Below are 16,963 nucleotides of genomic sequence, written 5' to 3'. Positions count from 1 at the left end.
ACAGAGTATAAGGTTCAGTGATTAGAGACAAATTACACCAGTTGATTGATAAACTAGTCTAATACATGAGACAGCACCTAACCCACAAAATTGATACTACCATCTCCATAACAGGACAGTGCTACCAATGATGTAAATGATAAACTGATAAATTCCTTTCTGACCCTGGGAAAACTTCCCTGAGTAGGAAGATGACAAAACCAGATTTGAACGATAACTATTGAGTGCCTCTAGGAGGTTCTGTACGCTCTCCTGTTACGTTGACAGTGATCTGACCTCATAAACTCACTCTGGGAGGTAACATGAGCAGAAAGACCAGAATTTTAATTAGGAGCTGTTGTGAATTTTAATTAGGAGCTATTGCTGGAACTGGACTAATGAAAAACAGACAAAGAAAAATGCTGTGGTTACAAGCAAATACTAGGAAATTATATCTTATAAAAATGAAATGATCCTTACAACCAAGATAATTCAGTGATCATGTAAGCTCAAGCAATACATTTATGGATTTCAATGACTGCAATCATGTTCCTTCATATAGGCCAAGGAAAGAACTGGCATTACAGAAGTCAGAAAGACCTGGGGAGTTCTATCCAGCAAAGCTTGTTGAGAAGGTAACAGAAGAAAGCCAGAGCTACCAAAGACCACAGAGGCTGATGCTTACGTATCTCAAAGCTGAGTGACAGTACTTCAAACAACACTGTTTTTAAATTGTGTGTGTTGGCTTGTTTGGGGGGATTTGTCGTCGTCCCCCCCCCCCCCCCCCCCCCCAATTTGGCTGGACAAAGACACCAGAGGGGTGTCTTTTATGAGGTATCTCATGTCCCTTAGGATACAGCTTCCAGGATACACCTCAGCCAACAGCAGTCCTCAGTAAACCAGCTGCAAAGTAGTATATGGAAAAAAAAGAAAAATGTTTCTCTTCACTCACAAATCAGATCTTCAGTGAAAGCAGTTAAAGTTAATTGTTAACAAAGGCAGTATTAATGAGGAGAATTTTAAAGAGGATCTTTCATTAGCACAACTCAAAATGCACACAGAGTTTTCAGCAAAATGACTAAGTTTTGTAACATACCACATAGTATTACTGCCAACAATCAAACAATTCTTCTCTAATCTTTTTTCCAACCTATGCAGTGAATGCAATTTCTCAACACAGAATAAGTACTTGTTTTTATGGGATCAAGACTTATGAAGATTTATCAGAAATCTCTGCACAGAAGCATGAAGGGAAAACAAGATTAAGTAATACTGGTATGTCGATAATGGTAAAATAGGGTGCAAATATGTCAAGTCTGTCACTTGTGAAGCACACCTTGAGAATTTCATTGACATAAAAAGGAAGAATAATGGAAATACAACCCAAAGAAAGTTAGAAATTTTACACTACATTTCTTATCACATGCAAACCCTCACATCCAATGTGCTCCATTAATGCCTTCGGCAAATGCTTAAACAGAAGCAAAGCTGGTAAGTTCAATAAATCTTTCATATACTTAACTTTCTGTACTGATTCTAAACTTATGCTAACCCACCTAATGTGTTGTGAAACAGGTTTTTAAATATCACTTTTAACCAGGCTGACCATCTCCCATTTCATATATTTATATATCTTTATTAATGTCATAGATCTCAAGATACTGTAAAAACAGCATTTAAGGACCAACTACTTTAGGGCAAAAAATAAAATAAATGGAGCCAATATCACATTCAAGCCACAACTTCTATGATGCTGCAAACCAAAACTTAAATCACACAGAAACAGACAGTAGAACAACCTTTGGTACAGCTTAAGACACACGGAAGTATCCTTCTGGGAAATTATTTCTCTAGCAAGATTTAAGAATAAATCTTCAGTAATCATACATTACCTTAGATGCCTGGCTTTGCAATCAAGGCACTTCAAGTACTTCCAAAGTACTTGTGTGAATTTATACTGTCTCACATCCTGCATGTTACAATGTGGTGACCAAGAACATTGACTAAAATAAAAATAAAATACAATATTCTTACCTCACCCCTTCCCCCCCCCAAAAAAAAAATCTAAACAAGACAAACAAAATCCCAAACAAACAAAAGGCATCACTAGAGAAGAAAAAAGCCAAAACCATTCCGAAAGAACAGATCAGGTCATGTAACTAACCAGCCAAACCAAGAGACACCAAACACATAGAAAGGATGCTCCAAGAGAGAGAAATTCAGAAAACCTAAGATAAAATTTTAGCATCACATTCAACTGGACTCAATTTCTATTCCTGTTATCAATAATTCTGACAATGTGTTTTCCTTCTTTCCCAATGTACCACTGGTGTTACATACACAGTTGCTTTGCAAACACGGGAGAACCAAAACAAAGAAGCCAACCAAATAACTCCTGTACCGCTTAGTATGTATGTGAAAACACCACACAGCTGCTAGAAAAGTCAATAGAAAAACTGCTTCCAAGCATACTTCCTCAACTAGAATAATTTGAAGATACTATAACACAAAGTACTACCAAAAGAATATTCACTGGGCAAGGAGTTGTGAACTGGTGTTTTGCAAGGAAACTTCAGTTTACCAAATTTTACATAGTCAATATTCAGACATATTGTAGTCATTTTTCTGCTTTTAATTAACCCTTAAACCCTAGTGCATACAACCACTATGCAGTTAGGCTACTTGCTAACAGCATATTATACTGATAGGAATAAAACAAGAATGGACGGAAACATCTTTTGGTTATCTTTCATAACCAATTACTCCAAAAGGTAGTTGTTTCAAAGGCCAGGAAGAGCCAACCACTCTCCATGCAGATGAGCTCTATGGAGTAAATTTCCAAGGTGTCCCAAACACATCATAAGATGATATGAATATAGGAGATACAGGCAGCAGCTAAACCAACCACAGAGTAAGAATCCAGTAAAGTATTAATGTCTCATAGAACTATGTATCACAGTATAACTAAGGTTGGAAGAGACCCCAAGGATCATCAAGTCCAACCTGTCTCGACAGACCTCACGACTAGAACATGGCACCAAGTGCCACGTTCAATCTCCTCTTGAACACCTCCAGGGGCGGTGACTCCACCACCTCCTTGGGCAGCCCATTCCAATGACGAACAACTTGCTCAGTGAAGAACTTTCTCCTCACTTTGAGTCTAAACCTCCCCTGGCGCAGCTTGAGACTGTGTCCCCTTGTTCTCGTGCTGGTTGCCTGGGAGAAGAGACCAACCCCTTCCTGTCTACAACCACCTTTCAGGTAGTTGTAGAGGGCAATGAAGTCACCCCTGATCCTTCTCTTCTCCAGGCTAAACAATCCCAGCTCCCTCAGCCTCTCCTCATAGGGCTTGTGCTCAAGGCCTTTCACCAGCCTTGTTGCCCTTCTCTGGACACATTCAAGTGTCTCAATGTCCTTCTTAAACTGAGGGGCCCAGAACTGGACACAGTACAGTATGTGTTCCAAGTAACATCTTAGAGAAACATCATAAAAACAGAGCACAAGACTCTTGACTTTTGCAAAGGTCTACCAAGACTTTTGCAAGAGAGTGAAAAGCAGCTGAGGATGGCCTTTAGGGTCTTTTCTTCTTGTAGTCATTATTGAACTATATTGTCAATCTTAACTTTATATTTTCCACCTGTTCCCATTTGCCAAGATCAGAAATTCTAAATAGAAGGCTTACTACCATTCAACAAAACAATATTACAGGGTCACCAAATCTCTTTGTCAAAGCACTACTTTATTTTCAAATGTAGACCACAGTACTGATACTAGTAATCTTTACTTGTCTGTGTTGACCCACAATGAGAAAAGGGAGTATCTAGCAAGCAAACCACATACTGGGGCTCCTGTACGCTGATGGGAAACCTGTGCTCTTCTGTGTATACTGATCTTTTAAAGTTTCCATTATGAGCTTCTTGATCTATAAATAAGACATCCACCATAAAGTAGCTGTATAGCTGAGTGACATATCAAGGACTTCCTTTCCAAACATTTCTGCACCTGACATTAACACTATTAGACTTCTCCTAAAACAGGTACACAAGAACACGTGTATGATTCTGATAATGTGTTCAAGGCCCCAGCAGCATGCATCATGTATAGTGTCTTGCATATGCTACACCAAAACGCTCCCTCCTGCAAAACCGGGATATTCCTGCCCTTTGCAATGACTGTCCAGCTATTTTGAAGGGGGTCCAGCAATGTTTATAACAGGTCCTGTAGAACAAATGCTAGCAGGTACGAAGCAGTCCGTAACTGCTCTCAAGAATGGTTAAGTGTTGCTAAGCAAAACTTCTGGGCATTTTCCCCAAGGCAAGCCATTTCAGAACTCTGGAGGCAAGCATGATCCCCTTCATCACTTTTGGTGAGTATCTATCCTTTTGGAGCCTGCCAGCTGCAGAGTGATTTCAGTCCAAATGGTTGTTTTGAAGTCATACAGTCCCACAGCCTACTCAGAGAAGAGGTGATTCAGGTCAACTGTTCAGGTCCAGGTAAGTTCAGACAACCCTGAAGAAGGCGATTCCAACCCTTCTCTGGGAAGCCTGTCCCTCTGTTTGACCACCCTCACAAAGCATGTCCCAGCATCTATCTGGAAGGTTTTTTGATGCATTTGATGTCTGATGCTTCTCTTCCTAGCTCTTTCTTCTCTGTAATTGAGCATGAAGCAGGTATGACAGCAGTAAAACCTCTTCTGCTTCTTATTCTTTAGACTGAACAGACTTTGGTCCTCACCCTTCTACTCAAATACTCTGCTTGCATTAGAGATCCCCAAACTGAGCACAGTACTTCACATGATGGTTCACCAGCACCAAAAAGAAGTTACAGATTTCTCCCATCCTGTCTCTGCCGGCTTCACTACTGCTAATACAACCTGGAATGCAGTTGGTAGTCTTCACCGCAAGGGCACACTGCTGACTCATGTTCAACATGCTGCATTGTCAGTTTGTCTACTGCTCTATTCATGTAGAAATCTTTTTTGTTTGTTTGCTTGTTAGGAGAGTCATCATATTTGGGCTATGAAGGAAACAATCCTGCTGAGAATTCTGTCATCCAGCCTTCACAGTTTCAGTATGAGACAATCTCCATATAGTCAGATCAGACGCCCTTTTCTGCTCCTTGACCTAAATATTAACTCTGAACTTAGCTTAATTTTTCAGCTAAGAGAGCTACATGAACACCATTGTGCAAATAAACTTCCTTCTGGAATTAACACATATTCTTCAATAACGTACTGACTTGATTTGATATAAAGGGATAGTGCCAGAAGCAATAGGATGAGTTATGATAGCCTTCCCTCTCATCTCAATGTTTCTGTTTCTAATGCTTAAGCATGGGGTAAAGGGGTGTGTGCTGGGGAAGTAGCTGTACTGAGTAACAACTGAGGAGAAACAAGAGTACTCCAAGACAAATCTGTCAAAATAGTTAATAGAACCTTAAGTTATCCTGGAAGCTCCTCTGCTTCCAAGCAAAAGACACTGAGACCTAAGATGCTAGCTTAAGATTTATCATCTCATCTTCCTCCATCTTCACTAAGTGCAGCCCCTCTGAAGGTCTCTGTTCCTGTCCAGACAAGTCTGAAATGACTACAGCCTTGTCTATACAGGTCAAGTAGAAGGCATGTCCCAACATACCAAAATTCAACACAACAGGTTACATTCTTCTATCCAAACACACCCACTAACACTAACAACAATAGTTCAGCTATCAGAAACTTTTGATTATGTTGACAGGTTTCCCCACACATGTTGTGTGGACACATATTAGAGTGACCACATAGAATAACTGAACAGATAGGGGGTTTTTATACCTACACTGCATTTAGCTACATACATGACTGGCCTATAGTAGCTTTTCTTCCCCTGTAAGAATTCAGCAAGTAAGCAAGACTTCCAATAAGAAACCATTTTCACTTATACTATAAAACACCTGCCTCCAGAAATGACTTGATTGTAATGAACTCTGAGATACAACAAAAACACCTGTATCTGTGCCCATGGTCACAGGTCTGTGTTTGCCCTATAATATTTAGCATAATGATTCTCCAATAGTGGATGCAATTGATTACACTTTTGTAGTAATAATCTGAACGTAAGGGAATACAGTTGCACAGCACTCAATGGTGTCACACTATCAAAGCTCAGATGATATAGCTATATCACTCTGTCCTTCAAGAACACTATTAGGTCACAATAAAATACAAATATATATTTTACAGGCAAGAAGTCAAAATAAAGTACAGAAGCCCAATGTCAAACCTAGCAAGGAAAGTCTTAAAAGCATGCATGGAAAAAACACAAAAAGCCACTGACAAATCTTGAAATCATGTGTGAGTCTAAGTTCTATTTCACATTAACCTGAAATGTTCAGCCAAAAAAACAGCCAAAATTTTCAAGGTGGTATTTTTGTAGTCATGTCATGGTTTAACCCCAGTAGCTGTTTAAATACCACACAATCCCTCACTCATTACAAGCCCCACCAGCAGGATGAGCAGAGTACTGGAAAAGTGAGAGTGCAGTAACTGAAGGGTTGAGAGTTTAATATGGGAAAAAAAGGAGAAGGAGAAAAAGAAAAACAATATCAAGAACAAGTGATGTAAAACCTCCAACTTGTTCACCAACAACTGATTCATCCCCAGCCAGTCCTGGAACAACGCCCCTGCCCCTTGCCCAGGTTTTGTTGCTTAGCAAGACATTGTAAAGTCGATCAACTCTCCAGCAGCATCCCCTTCCAAGCCCTCCTCTACCCCCCCCCCCCAGACTACCTGCTCACAGGGCAGCATGAGAAGCAGAAAAGGCCCTGCCTCAGCATAAATACATTCCTGCAATTACTAAAATATCAGTTACCAACTCTGTTTTCATCACAAATCCAAAATGCAGCACCATACAGAATCACCAAGGTTGGAAGAGACCTCAAAGATCATCAAGTCCAACCCGTTACCACAGACCTCATGACTAAACCATGGCACCAAGTGCTACGTTCAATCCCCTACCTCCAAGCCACTATGAAGAAAGTTACACTACCACATCCCAAACCAGCAAAAGTTATTATCAGAACTTAGATTGCAAGGTAGTATTCTGCTGCATGTGTAAATGGGATACAGTTTCACCCATCCTTAAGTACCTATTTTTAGGTGATTAACACACTGATTATTTTGAGATATTCAGAGAGGATTAGAATTTAATTGAACACTGTATTTTCCTATTAGAGGAATATTTTCCCTAATGTTCTCAGATAGCTCTATCCACATTCACAATCTGGACATCAGATCCAATCCTCACCACTGTTGCCTAGTAAGTAATTAAATGCAGAAACATTTTACTCCACACACATGTATACAAGTATCTATTTACAGACACCTCAGAATTCAACCTTATCGTGCCCCATTAATTCAAGGATTTTTTGAAATGACATTTCTTTTAGAAAGCTGCATTTATTTTTACAATAGACTATCAGTTTGCATCAATTACATTATTTACTAAATTCACCACAGATTTAAAATGTTTCTAAATAATTTCTAACAATACCTTGCATGACAGAGCAAGTTCTGAATTTCTATCTGGACCAGTATTACAGTGAGTCATGATTCAACTTACTTGGTATTTGTTAACAAATATATTAAATTTGTCAATTATTCCCAGCTTGCATTGCAGAGATACAAGTTGCAAAGATGCAAACCTTCACAGATCTGCCATTTCCCCTATCTTCCTTTTCCCTTATCACCCCCCTGTCTGTTTCAGCTTTTCCTTTCTGAATTCCTGCCACCATTTTTCTCAATCTGCAGTCACACCAGAACAAGAGGACACAGTCTCAAGCTGCACCAGGGGAGGTTTAGGCTGGAGGTTAGGAAGAAGTTCTTCATAGAAAGAGTGATTGGCCATTGGAATGGGCTCCCCAGGGAGGTGATGGAATCACCATCACTGGAGGTGTTTAGGAGAAGACTGGCTGGGGTGCATGGCGCCATGGTTTAGTTGATTAGTGTTGGATGATAGGTTGGACTTGATCTCTAAGGTCTCTTCCAACCTGGTTAATTCTATTCTATCATATTTACATTCCTAGTCCTCTGCCTCTTCTATACTCTTCCTTCCCCTTCTTCAGATTCCATTCATATTTCACTCAGCTCAAACAAGTTCCTTCCACACACTGTCCAAGTGTGTGTGGAGCATAAGAGTCTGCCCTTGCTCTTAACACAGAGCTGTAAGACTTAGCTTCTCATGTCCAAAGCACAGTGAATCCTCAAAGAATTAAAATGGCAAAGATTTTTCTTAAATCTCTGCTGAATTTCTGAAAATATTTCGTGCATGGTTTATATTCCGGCCAACGACAAGCAATGCCTCATTTCACAGACAATGTCATATCAAAATCAAAAGGGACAGATGATAAAGGAAATCTCCAAGTACTAAGTTATCAATGTCAAAGTTAAATTTGATGTACAGCATGCACAAGGCAGGGTTTTTTCCTGTGAAAACACTGCAGGAAGTTTTCACAGTATCACTAAGGTTGGAAGAGACCTCAAAGATCATCGAGTCCAACCTGACACCACAGACCTCATGACTAGACCATAGCACCAAGTGCCACGTCCAATCCCCTCTTGAACACCTCCAGGGACGGTGACTCCACCACCTCCCTGGGCAGCCCATTCCAATGGCTAACAACTCTCTCAGTGAAGAACTTTCTCATCACCTCCAGCTTAAACCTCCCCTGGTGCAGCTTGAGACTGTGTCCCCTTGTTCTGGTGCTGGTTGCCTGGGAGAAGAGACCAACCCCTTCCTGTCTACAACCACCTTTCAGGTAGTTGTAGAGGGCAATGAGGTCACCCCTGAGCCTTTTCTTCTCCAGGCTAAACAATCCCAGCTCCCTCAGCCTCTCCTCATAAGGCTTGTGCTCAAGGCCTCTCACCAGCTTTGTTGCCCTTCTCTGGACACGTTCAAGTGTCTCAATGTTCTTAAACTGAGGGGCCCAGAATTGGACACAGTACTCGAGGTGTGGCCTAACCAATGCAGAGTACAGGGGCACAATGACTTCCCTGCTCCTGCTGGCCACACTATTCTTGATTCATGCCAGGACACCTGGGCACACTGCTGGCTCATGAGCACTACAACATACTTCATAAAACTTTAAAAAAAAATCCCAAACCTACACTGACTATTTGGGTTTGGGATTGCATTTTGTGCTTCTCACTTGCTTTAAATCACCCAGAAACAGATGTAGCAAAGAGCACTTCCATTTACATGCTTTACGTTCAGCAAAGAGCTACACAACTACAGAAAAAAATTTTAGCAGACAAGTTATCTCAACACTAATCATAACTCTCTCTTTACCTAACCTGTGTCACATTGGAAATGCCACCAAGAATGCAAGAACACAGCAACTACCGCAGTTTTAACAGCCTTTTTGTCATGTACTAGACAATGCATACAGAAAGAAATGAACAGTTGAAAGAAACACACCTTGTCCACTATCTTAAGAAGATTTGAGTGATGCATTTGCCTATGTTTAAAGGTCTGCACACACACAAACTAAAACTCCCCATTAGCTTGAAAGTACACTTAACAACTGAAAACCAGGAAATAGACAGAACCCAGTAAGTGTCTAAACTTTCAGATACAGTAACATAATTGAGAGGGGTAATAATACCAAATTTGCACCTGAAACATGATATAAAACAGGGTCCTGACCTACTCACTAATTAAAAGAGAAATATCCAGTGTACTTACGTATTTGTTCCACACATTACAGCTATACAAAAACTGACTTCACTAGTGTTTTAAGGGTCTAATCCAAGAAAATTAAGGCAACTTCAGCTGTTGCTGGTTTTCTTAACTTCATAAAGCTATCTATAGTATTTGCAAACTTGACCACTCTTTCCAAGAGTATTAGAATACATTTTGGTTTTGACTAAATACTTCATAAATACCATATTACTTCAGCAACAAACTCCAGGACAAACCAGGTACATCTGCAACTGTACACTTACTCTCCTCAGAAAGAAACACAATTAAGAAAAACTTCTCTTGTTAGATTCTGAAAGATCACCTGTACTACATGCCATGACACAACGCATATAGAGAGTCTGATATCTAGCCTAAATCAAAACCCTGTGTATGCCTCTTCATAAAATTCTTTAGGTTTTGTATAGGTCCCAGAGTGGATTTGTAAATACCTAGATGAAAAAGAATGTTGTGCGGTGATTATCACAAGGGAACCTTCTGAAGGACTGGGGCTCTAAACCTTGTGCTAGAGATCAGCATCTATAACATATCAGCACTTTGTCATGAGAATCTACAATACACACACACTCATCACCTTCACATGGAAGAAACTCTGGTTTCAATTCTTTCTGCATGTAAATCTAAACCTGTATTTTTAAGAGCATACTCATCACAGAATTTCACATATAATGAATAGCTAATACAGTCTTTCCAGTTGAGGCTACTTCATTAGGCATTAAAAATTAATTATTATCTTTTCCTCCTTGTTATATTGCTGAGGGATTAAAAGGTTCACTTCATTGTAAAGCCAAGTTCCCAAGCTTTCATCAATTAATACTTACATGATTTTATACACAGTAATACAGTTTCAGCCACAATGACATAAACTACTTTCCACAACCTATTGTAGTTGCAAAGAAATAAAGCTTGCCAATTCCAGTTCTTACACACTCTTATGAAGCCAAGCACAGGGGCTTTATAAATTTAGAGATAGATATGTTTGACAACTGAATACTGAAAATAACACACCTGAAATATAAAGATGGAGAGCCTTGACAATGTATTCGAACAGTCTGATAAACCTGAAATGTTGTGTTTTAAGTGGGACAGCTCAAATACTTAAAACTGGTAGATCAGTGAAAACAGCAAGGAAAGTGTCATTGCATCTATTAGTTACTAACTTAAAGGCATTCAGATTATGAATACTAAGAGCAGGATTATGACTACTATGAGCAGAATTGTGATGCAGGATGGAAAGAAGAGGATTAAACTACTATCCGTATAACTTTTGTGGGAAGCAGCAGTGCAGGCATACTTTTTTTTGCTTCTAAGCTTCATTCAGCTTCAAACAAAAAAATATGGAGACAAATTTAAAAGTAGAAAAGCATGCTGTTAATAGGCTAGACCACATTTTAAGTAACAAAGATAAGAATAGCAGGTTGAAATTGTCAATTGAGAATGTTAGCACAAGATTTTTTTTTTCTTGCTTCAAAGCATTAGCAAAATGACCATGAAAATCACCTCAGGTTTTGTACAGAGCCATTTTCACAGAACACCACAAAATTACACGAGATTACATACTCATAAGCTCTTTGACAGGAAAAAAGCCATAACAATTAGAAACAAAACTGAAGTGTTAAGACTACTTTCTGTACATGAGGTATTCCACCAGTTGTAGAATAACCACTGTGCTCTTACAAAACAGTTAAAGCAATTCATTTTAAGGAGTTTACCTCTCAAACATCACAGGGCACCCCACAGTGACCATATGAGGGAGTGCATACAGGCAGTCACACCCTAATACATAACACACTGTAAAGTTACACTGATGACCTGCACACAATTCTAAGATAAAAAGCGTGTCCTTTGCTATCTGCTATAGTTTTTTTAATTAAGTATTGTAATTTCTTGTTTTTTGCTCCAGCCCAAACCTACCAGAGTTGGAGTTTCATCATTTGTGACTCAAGAAAATACATAAAGAAACTAAACAGGGTGGCAATGCTCACAAATATGAGATGCTGAGAAGTACCACTTCAAAAAAACAGGCAGGCTTTCAACACAATTGCACTAGTTTTCAAGAAAATAAATTTGTGACACTGAAAAGAGACTGCTTAAAGACTAAAAGCATCCTCTCCATTAAATGTGGCTTCAGCTACTGTACCAGGCAGGATATAACTGAAGCCAGCTATACACATGTAATGAATGCAGATGCAAACTCCATAATCCAAAGACATACAAAGCACAGCAATTTCTTTGAAAAAATAAAAATGCAAGAGAAAAGAATGATAACTAACAAGGCTGTGTAAAAATACCAGATGGCAAAACTGAGTCGTCATTCCAGAAGAAAATAGTTGGCCGGATGTACCAAGTGTATGCTATTTCTAGCTTTGCTGTTTCAGTAATAGAGGCTGTTCCTATATATATGGGAAGAACCAAATCTGCATACTTAGTAAACTAAGTTTCCAAACTCATCTTAATATCTAATGAAACTGAAATTTTCAGAATAAGAATTTCAAGCAAGGTGCTCTCCTCTTTTCCCCATACTCCAGGAAGAGAAAGTGTAAATAGCGTGAAAGCAAAACATACATGTGTATTTTTTTTTTAAGCTTGTTTGAATTACATACTTTTTTTAGTATTTGACTACGTATGTTCATTTTGCCCTAAAATTTCTTTCCTTGTACTGCAAAAGTCATTTACTCTTCAATTATTTTACCAATAATTTTCTTATTAATGATAAAAAGCAGAGCTTTGAAACGATTTAAATGTTCAGATGTATAGGTACTAACATTTCTTCATATTGAAAGAGCAAGAGAAGCTATAGATGGAAATATACATGCTTGTAACAGTCACCTGGAAAAAAAATATCACTAATTCAAGCTGTAAACAAATACTAAGACATACAAGGAATGCTTAAAACCCTGCTCTACATCTCAAAGTGGGGGGACAGCAATGACAATCTTATTTTCAGAGAAATTATAATTAATAAACCCATCAATTTATACAAACATAAGGTTCAGACAACTGGCTACATCCTAGTTTATAACATAAAAAGGACTAAACAGATGGTCCCATCGCAGTCACATATCATTGATTGCAGGAAAAAAAAAGGTAATGAAGCAATTACTACTTCAGACTGTTAGATAAACTTGAGGGAAAAACCCCACAACCCTGAACTGTGCATAACATCTGGGGTGATTCACATAGTTGTTCCTTGAAATGATACAGAAACAATGAACTACATATCTGTTTTCTTTAAGAATTCAAACAGTAGGAAGTTAAAAGCAAACTATAAACCAAAACCAATGAAGTATATTGCTTCTACAAAAAAATTCCCCTCTCCACCGTCAGACACACAAATCTCATTCTATATCAATGTGTTCTTACATCCCTGAGGTTCACATTGTTAGAAGGAGACACTTTTAGGAAGTGGCTGATACATCAGGGTTATGAAACAGTGCTACATCATATGATAAAATTTTACTCAGTCAGGTCAATAGGCACATAAACCACATTTAAAAAAAAAATATATAGTAAAAAATCCAACCAACCAAAAAAAAATCCCTCAAAATTGCGTCATCCTGGAAAACGCACTCACTAAAATGTACATTGAATTTGCTATAATATTATTTATATATCTGCTACTACTACAAGCTATAAAACGTGTTGGTGTATTTTTGTTATCTATCTATTGTTATCTATGGAAGAGAAGCACAAAGTGACGCTGGAAACAAGCACTGTAAAAGAAAAGAGCTACCAGATCTGTGTCTTCTGAAAAAACAAGCTACTGTCACTATGAAATATGTCTATATTGCTGGAGTATTTAAAGCTCTTCAATCATAATTCTCTTCATAACCACAAATGTGGATGAGAAAGAAACACACAAAGATCTATGTGAAAAGCTCAACGGTATTCAAAAGAAAAGCTGCTTGCCAGTGCATTGTGACCAAAGAGGTAGTCAGGAATACCTCCCTTAGGGGAGTCACTGAAGCAAATGAACAAGAAATATTCCTGTTATCTGAAGACAGATGACTTATTCAGAGGTACAACAAAGTTGGGAATAATTAATTGTTTGCTACATCGTGAGAAATTACATGACTGTAAAGCATGGCAAAGACAAAGAATAATCCAGATCTTCAAACAGGCAATGTTGCATAGCAAGAATCATTTGCATTTACCACAAACATGTCCCTTGTGAACTGAGTTCAACCTCCTCACAAGGCCAATGGCACCACAGAAGCCACATGATATTAAGAAATAAAAGACAGCAAAAAACTCTTTTAAGAAGGTAACTACATTTGCAGACTTAACCATGACAGTGAAGAAAGCCATCCAATATCTGGACCAGCTCACCAGAGCATGATGTTGAGACACGCTGGGAACAGGAAATCAAGAACAAAGGAAAATGAAACCACAAATAGAATAGAATTAACTAGGTTGGAAAAGACCTTCAAGACTATTGAGTCCAACCTGTCATCAAACACCAGCCAATCAACTAAACCATGACACCAAGCACCCCATCCAGTCTCTTCTTAAACACCTCCAGTGATGGTGACTCCATCACCTCCCTGAGCAGCCCATTCCAATGGCAAATAACTCTTCCTAACATCCAGCCTAAACCTCCCTTGGCACAGCTTGAGACTGAGTCTAGGTCTAACTCGACCCTTATAGCAATCTTTGGCTTCTTTCAGCAATCCTGCTCTAACCGTATGCTTTCTCTATTAAACACTATTGTCATGACAAAACAAGCCATGAACTTGTCCATTTTTATTCCATAAAAGGACAAATGGAAGGAAAAAAATAATCCAAATCAAGTTCTGCTGGGATTTTCTATGAGGATACTGTTATATAAAGTATGCAGAGCTTGCTAGAATATCAGAACTGTCCAGGATGGTGTTTTACTGAGCAACTGAAGTGACATACAATTCCACTTGAAGGTGGAATCAACCACAAAACAAGCTGTGATACTGTGAAGCTCTTGTGCTACCAACAAAATTTACCATCAGATGTGCAAAGCCTATTTTGGGTAATTTTGAAGGAGTGGAGGGAGTGATAAAGTTCAAAAAGGAACATCATACTGCATAAACAGCTTTCATTCACTGTCACAGTAGACACCAAAATCCTCCCTTATTGCTAGGCACAGTAAACAAAAGGGAATTAACACCACAGTACAATCACTGCCTGAAGGCACTGCCAGAAAAGGGTCAAACCACCAGCATAACTACTACAGCCAGACACCACAACAGCACTGCATGGAGCTCAGGGTAACCTGGTAGGGCTGCTTGCCCATCAACATCCCCAAACAATCTGACACTCAACTCAGTCAGCATCCTGGTTCTCAGTACCATCCCAGCAAGCCAAAGCCATTTTGGCTACCTGCCCATTATGAATTTGCCTGCAACAGAAATGGTTCCTGTCACTTGCTGAGGAGCCAAGAACTGGAGATAACTGCAAGTACTACATCTACCCATTTCATTGTGCAATGAAATTCCAAAAATCTTTATACCAGACACTTAACTCAGAAAGGATTCCTTTCATGGACACCAAATAGCTATACTGACTACACAGATGTGGTATGAGTGCATTAACCATATCAGTTATAACCACAAGGACAGGTTTTTTTTCCCCCTTTCCAAATCTTATGTCTAAAACGTAATTCTGTTTCCCAGAACTTAAGCAGTGGGGGTTTCTTTCATAGATTTGGCAAATACGCAACTATCAATAGGGTCAGTAAGAACATGAATTTAAATACTAAATCTAAATTCTGTCTACTTCCAGCTTGTATCTACTGTTGTCAAATTAATGTCTATGCCTCAACATACAGAGGTATAAGTTGCAAACCACTATCACTCAAAAGACTGCTGAAAAGTGACAAAATTACAGTATGAGTACAGGTAACATGTTGTTTCTTACTTTTAATTAGGAGACTATTTAGATCAAATGGCAGAAAAAAACCCCATGAAATGTAAAAAGATTGTCAGTCAACACTTAAAAGAACTACAACTACACCACTCGCTACTATACAATTGTACTCCTGCTCTGCAGAAATTAAACCCAACACACAAGCATTTCCAAATAATTCACCACGCCAGACAGTATCAGTAACTGATTAATGTTTTTTAACCTGCCGTATTAGTATGTTAGAAAATACAATGACAGAAATACACTACTTCACAGTGAACAGGACAACAGTACAAGCAGTACATATTAAATCATATTATTCTTCTGGAAGGACTTTTCATATCAAGAGGTAGCACAGAGCAAAATTAAAGGATAAGTAGTAGCAATCTATAGCTATGGTCCAGACAGAGCCAGAAATGACAAAACATCAAGGAATAAAAAGCCTCAGTAAAATGTCTTTAAGTTTTCAAGTCAACTACAACTTGAAACGAGAAAAACTACAAATGAACATAGACAAAATTAATCTTTGTTTTAAATAATGCAGTTTTTAAAATCTGATTTTAACATTACTGAGTCTATTTTTTCTGACCACTGGCTTGTAGATAACATGGAATTTCATCAAATAGTGCTCAAATCAAATGCTGAGTACTCAAACAAAAATCGAGTACAATTTCATTAAGCAAAGGAACAGAGATTCTAATAGCAAGATTACTTTTAAAAATACTGAAACACTACATCTCTGCATAAAGTAAAAACTACCAAAAACCCAACAAAATCAACAAAAAAACCCCAAACCAAAACACTAACAAAACCCCAATCCCCAAACTTTTAACTTATTGAGAAATCCTGGAAGTCATCGCCACTTCAAAGCATATTTACTTTTGAAGTCTTCTGTTCTACTGTCTTGCTCACATACTTAAGTGGATGCAAGGTGCTGTATTTTAAATACTGATGGAAGATGCTAAGGAATTACCACCACCTTCTTCAGACTCATATTTAGGCAACTTTGCAATCTGCACAAATTACCATTAGGTGCATGTACACAAACTCAAGGACCCACTTACTAAAGGCTTTAGAGATTACTGTTGCTAAATCTTGAGTATATGAACCTGTCAGATGCTCATTTAGTACTAACAGCTGCTAGATAGCTTTTGAACTGTGGTGGTTTATTTTAAAGACAGTATTATGTAAATACTAAATGGAGCCACTAGCTAACTAAGTAACACTCAGTCTCAAGGTGACTTTCATCATTTCAGGAAAGAGAAAACTTGTTTATTTGAAAAAGATTATCTACCTTATTGAATCAAGCACCACTTCCAACCAATAAGAAAAGCCTCATAATGAGCAAGTACCATGTTGAATTCCAGACAAAAGAT

The 16,963-nt window shown here is 38.5% G+C and overlaps 1 protein-coding gene across 2 annotated transcripts in view; it reads right to left on the bottom strand.

Moving 5' to 3' along the window:
* The window catches only part of CRIM1 (cysteine rich transmembrane BMP regulator 1), a 186,793-nt gene that overhangs the window by 111,257 nt on the left and 58,573 nt on the right, over positions 1–16,963 (bottom strand). The window lies entirely within an intron of this gene.

Source organism: Dryobates pubescens, chromosome 6 (genome assembly GCF_014839835.1).
Source record: "Dryobates pubescens isolate bDryPub1 chromosome 6, bDryPub1.pri, whole genome shotgun sequence".
Lineage (NCBI taxonomy): Eukaryota > Metazoa > Chordata > Aves > Piciformes > Picidae > Dryobates > Dryobates pubescens.
Note: the sequence above shows the minus strand (reverse complement) of the source record. Positions and strands in the feature narration are given on the sequence as shown.